Source organism: Orbicella faveolata, unplaced genomic scaffold (genome assembly GCF_042242905.1).
Source record: "Orbicella faveolata isolate gen_17 unplaced genomic scaffold, um_ofav_v1 contig_1, whole genome shotgun sequence".
NCBI lineage: Eukaryota > Metazoa > Cnidaria > Anthozoa > Scleractinia > Merulinidae > Orbicella > Orbicella faveolata.
In genome coordinates this window covers 32,855,001-32,860,929 of record NW_028301536.1, presented here as the reverse complement: position 1 = coordinate 32,860,929, position 5,929 = coordinate 32,855,001, and the positions used below count along the sequence as shown (strand labels likewise).

The window sequence follows — 5,929 nt, the reverse complement described above, 5'->3', positions numbered from 1 at the left end:
GCCGATAGCACTTCTGGAAGGCATTTCTGCGCACTTTTCGAATGTGTATTGCACCATCCTGAAGGAAATGAGAGGACGTGAGTTATTCGATCTTCCTGGGTAGACGTCACAACAGCCGCTGGACCCATTCTCCTCAAACTCGGTCGTGAAACAAAATGGCGGTGTTTTGGTGCTATTTTCGCGATTTCGTCGGGGCACAGAAAATCGAGGATTTAACCGAATCCAAAAATTTTTTCGCAGAAGTATTTCAAATAACATGTAGATTCGTTTTAGCGAAAAAAAAATTTGGGGGTTAGGTGCACTTTAATGACTTAATGCTTTATCTATCCGATACGATCACGCATATTATAAAAAAGGATTGCCAAACAATGGTCAACAAAGCTAAATATTTAAGACCGTGAAAACCGAATAACTGTGAAAAGCGCCAACTCACCTTTCCTGTCTTTCTTTCTATAACTCTTTCCCACCCTTTCCTTCTTCTACTCTTCTTGTTGGTCTTTTTCTTGTCTTTCTTATGTTTGCCCATGGCAAACAATTGGCCGACTCTCACCCGACCTTAGATCACCTAAAACAAGAAGATCTGTTAGATCTTATAACCGCGCTTTTAAAATTTAACTGTTTTGGTAGCGCTACAGTTGCAATGCAATGCACATTCCAAAGCAGTCCTTGTTGATTCTTTTCTTACTGTAGACATCACATCACTTGATCAACACAAACTCTATTATTGCACCATCAGTCGTAGCCGTTGTCTCCCATGACGTAATGGTCTTAATTTGGAAATTTCTTCGGGATATGTATGGGCATGAAGATACGAACACTAAACTTTATCCCGACCGTAGATTGAAAACGTGACAGAAAATTGGCGTTACTTTCGATTCTCACCAAATTTGGACAGTGGGATGATCTCATCATTAGCCAATTACAGGCCATTTTTCCGCTCTTTTCATCATATCCCCCCCTCGGGATAATTTTGTCAAGTTAGCTAATTTAGTATGCAAAGCCACCGTGACGTCATCGCTTCAGGACTCTATGGCGGTCGCCGTTGGCGAAATGTTTATTTGCTCAAAATTGGGGCAAAATCTTTCGGAGATGGAAGTCAGGACATTTTTAAGGATACAGAAAGTAATTTGGGACCAGTTGCTGGCTTCTAAGGGTGAATTCATCCAGAAGTAAGCTGTATTTTCGTTTTCGTGCCGAAAGCCACGCGGTGAAATATTATCGGCTTGTTATGCTCTCCTGTTCTGTTTTTTCTCTTGGTCTTTTACGTAGCCCGCCGAGGCCATTCTTTCGTCTAAATCAGTTGAAAAAAGTTCGAAAAAGATATTCCCATTTAAGTTTAAGCTCTCAGGCGATAATTCTGGAGTTTTTTGGCCGAAACGTCGGCTTTGTTATGTTCGTGTTTTTCGGTTGCCATGGGCGACCGTGGCTTCCCTTGTTGGGTCAAGTCTAGGAAGTGAGGTCACAGAAAAATTCTAATTAACCGCGCGGCCATGGGCCGAGCGCGGTTCTAGGTTTACCCGTGGTTTATTATTTTTAACCGCGCGGCCATGGGCCGAGCGCGGTTCTAGGTTTACCCGTGGTTTATTATTTTTTTTTTTGTCGGTGACCAGACGCAGACCTCCGCTCGACCAAACTTTGAGTCACGCAACGTGTGATGTTTTTCCGCCAGAAGCTGTTAAAACATAAATACACGGACAATTTTACGGATATTGTTTTCTTTTTTGTGGGTAAAATATATTTTCTTTTTTTTTTTTTTATCAAAGCGTTGGATTGAAAGGGAATAATAAATACGCTGAAAAAAGGTATTACGTCAGCCATGGAATGCGCTGACGTTGCAGCTTTCACTTTCGCTACGTGACAAATAAGATCGTGTTTACTTTGCAAGTTTATTTCGGCAGAAGCGACGGTCATTAATTTATTTGTAATTTTGCGAGTATTTCTTGTGGTTTTTGGCAAATGAAGTAAATCCTTTGACTGTTTCATCGCAGCGAGTTCATAGATCGGAAGGAAAATTAAATATTTGCAAGTCAAGCAAAGAACATGTCAGAACGTGCAAAGATTACGTCATTGATAGGGAAACAACCACCATACTAAAGATAGCCGTAGATAACGCAATTCTTGAATTATGTGACTCGTGTGACTTCTTTGCTAACCCTTAACTCAAGGGAAAAAAACAATTAAATTTAATCGTGACTTTAAAGAAAGAAAGCGGTTTGTAATAGTGTTCGTATCTTCATGCCCATACATATCCCGAAGAAAGTTCCAGACTAAGACTATTACGTCATCGGAGATGTCACAACGGCTACGACTGATGGTGCGATAATAGAGTTTGTGTTGATCAAGTGCTGTGATGTCTACAGTAATCAATGAATCATCAAAGATTGCTTTGGAATATGCACTGCGTTGCGACTGTAGTACTAAGAAAACAGTTAAAACCATGGAATGCGTTGACGTTGCAGCTTTCACTTTCACTACGTGACAAATAAGATCGTGTTTACTTTCCAAGTTTATTTCGCGAGAAGCGACGGCCATTAATTTATTGGATATTTTGCAAGTATTTCTCGTGGATTTAGGCAAATGAAGTCAATTCTTTGGCTGTATCATCGCAGCGAGTTCATAGATCGGAAGAAAAATTAAATATTTGTAAGCCAAGCAAGGAACATGTCAAAACATGCAAGGACTACGTCATTGGTAGGGAAATAACCGCCGTACTAAAGATAGCTGTGGATAACGCAATTCTTGAATTATGTGACTCGTGTGACTTCTTTGCTCAAGGGAAAAACAGTTAAATTTAATCATGACTTTTAAGAAAGAAAGCTGTTGTTAATAGTGTTCGTATCTACATGCCCATACATGTCCCGAAGAAAGTTCCAGATTAAGACTATTACGTCATCGAAGATTTCTCAAGGGCTACGACTGATGGTGCAATAATACAGTTTGTGTTGATCAAGTAATGTGGTGTCTACAGTAATCAATGAATCATCAAGGATTGCTTTGGAATGTGCACTGCGTTGCGACTGTAGTGCTAAGAAAACAGTTAAGTTTTAAAAGCGCGGTTATAAGATCTAACAGATCTTCTTGTTTTTTTTCGTCGGTGACCAGACGCAGACCTCCGCTCGGCCAAATTCCGAGTCACGCAACGTGTGATGTTTTTTCCGCCAGAAGCTGTTAAAACATTAATACACGGATAATTTTACGGATATTGTTTCCTTTGTTGTGGGTAAAATATGTTTTCTTTTGGTTTTATCGAAGCGTTGGATTCAAAGGGAATAATAAATACGCTAAAAAAAGGTATTACGTCAGCCATGGAATGCGTTGACGTTGCAGCTTTCACTTTCGCTACGTGACTAATAAGATCGTGTTTACTTTGGAAGTTTATTTCGCCAGAAGCGACGGTCATCAATTTATTTGCAAGTTTGCGAGTATTTCTTGTGGTTTTAGGCAAATGAAGTAAATTCTTTGGCTCTTTCATCGTAACGAGTTCATAGATCGGAAGGAAAATGAAATATTTGCAAGCCAAGCAAAGAACATGTCAGGACATGCAATGATTACGTCATTGGTAGGGAAATAACCACCGTACTAAAGATAGCCGTCGATAACGCAATTCTTGAATAATGTGACTCGTGTGACTTCTTTGCTAGCCCTTTACTCAAGGAAAAAATTAAATTTAAACTTGACTTTTAAGAAACAAAGCTGTTGTTAATAGTGTTCGTATCTTCATGCCCATACATATCCCAAAGAAAGTTCCAGATTAACACTATTACGTCATCGGAGATTTCGCAACGGCTACGACTGATGGTGCAATAGTACAGTCTCTGTTGATCAAGTGATGTGATGTCTACAGTAATCAATGAATCATCAAGGATTACTTTCGAATGTGCACTGCGTTGCGACTGTAGTGCTAAGAAAACAGTTAAATTTTAAAAGCGCGGTTTTAAGATCTAACAGATCTTGTTTTTTTTTTGTTTTTTTTTGTCGGTGACAAGACGCAGACCTCCGCTCGGCCAAACTTTGAGTCACGCAACGTGTGATGTTTTTCCGCCAGAAGCTGTTAAAACATAAATACACGGACAATTTTACGGATATTGTTTTCTTTTTTGTGGGTAAAATATATTTTCTTTTCGTTTTATCAAAGCGTTGGATTTAAAGGGAATAATAAATACGCTAAAAAGAGGTATTACGTCAGCCATGGAATGCGCTGACGTTGCAGCTTTCACTTTCGCTACGTGACAAATAAGATCGTGTTTACTTTGCAAGTTTATTTCGGCAGAAGCGACGGTCATTAATTTATTTGTAATTTTGTGAGTATTTCTTGTGGTTTTACGCAAATGAAGTAAATCCTTTGAATGTTTCATCGCAGCCAGTTCATAGATCGGAAGGAAAATTAAATATTTGCAAGCCAAGCAACGAACTTGTCAGAACGTGCAAGGACTACGTCATTGGTAGGGAAATAACCACCGTACTAAAGATAGCCGTGGATAACGCAATTCTTGAATTATGTGACTTGTGTGACTTCTTTGCTGGCCCTTTACTCAAGGGAAAAAACAATTTAATTTAATCGTGATTTTTAAGAAGGAAAGCTGTTGTTAATAGTGTTCGTATCTTCATGCCCATACATATCCCGAAGAAAGATCCAGATTAAGACTATTACGTCATCGGAGATTTCACACCGGTTACGACTGATGGTGCAATAATACAGTTTGTGTTGATCAAGTAATGTGGTGTCTACAGTAATCAATGAATCATCAAGGATTGCTTTGGAATGTACACTGCGTTGCGACTGTAGTGCTAAGAAAACAGTTAAATTTTAAAAGCGCGGTTATAAGATCTAACAGATCTTCTTGTTAATTCTGGTTTTGTTCGATTTCGCTGAAATTTTAACACGATAAAGCCGGATTGTTAAGGAATAGATTTACCCTCTGCCGATGTGTGGTAGCTATTAACGCTAAAGTGATATATCGCTTCGAAGTCAGGGTTTTGAAGAGATTTTTTTTGCAACGTGTGGGTTCGGCGTGATTTTGTAATCGGAGGTTTTTGTTGACCCCGAAGGAAAAAATATCCGGAAAAGATCATTTCATCGACGATTCAAACGAATATAAATATGTATATGTTCCGAGCTAAATTTCTGGTGAAAAAATATATTTTTTGACGAGCGCTGGGTTTTTAATTTTTTCCCGCGAAAGTCAGGACCTGAGATGAGTTAAATTAACAACAGCTTTCTTTCTTGACTCACGATTAAATTTAATTGTTTTTTTTCCCTTGAGAAAAGGGCTAGCAAAGAAGTCACACGAGTCACATAATTCAAGAGTTGCGTTATCCACGGCTATCTTTAGTATGGTGGTTATTTCCCTACTAATGACATAACCCTTGCGTGTTCTGACAAGTTCTTTGCTTTGCTTGCAAATTTTTAATTTTCCCTCCGATTTATGACCTCGCTGTGATGAAACAGCCAAAGAATTTCCATCATTTGTCTAAAATCACAAGAAATACTCGCAAATTTGCAAATAAATTAGTGACCGTCGCTTCTGGCGAAATAAACTTGCAGAGTAAAGACGATCTTATTTGTCACTTATCGAAAGTGAAAGCTGCAACTTCAACGCATTCCATGGCTGACGTAATACCTTTTTTTTAGCGTATTTATTATTCCGTTTGAATCCAACGCTTCGATAAAACCAAAAGAAGATATATATTACCCACAACAAAGAAAACAATATCCGTAAAATTGTCCGGGTATTAATGTTTTAACAACTTTTACCGAATAAACATCACACGTTGCGTGACTCAAAATTTGGCCGAGAGGAAGTTTGGGTCTGGTCACCGACAAAAAAACCAGAAGATCTGTTAGATCTTATAACCGCGCTTTTAAAATTTAACAGTTTGCTTAGCACTACCGTCGGAACGCAGTGCACATTCCAAAGCAGTTATTGAT

At 38.8% G+C, this 5,929-nt stretch overlaps 1 long non-coding RNA gene across 1 annotated transcript; it reads right to left on the bottom strand.

The window, feature by feature from the left end:
* Window positions 1–497: 497 nt before the first annotated feature.
* Window positions 498–1,012, bottom strand: LOC149118798 (uncharacterized). The gene is made up of 2 exons (XR_016205319.1): window positions 686–1,012; window positions 498–565 (listed from the first exon to the last, which is right to left on the bottom strand). It is a non-coding gene; the product is annotated as an uncharacterized LOC149118798 (long non-coding RNA).
* Between the last annotated feature and the right edge of the window lie 4,917 nt (window positions 1,013–5,929).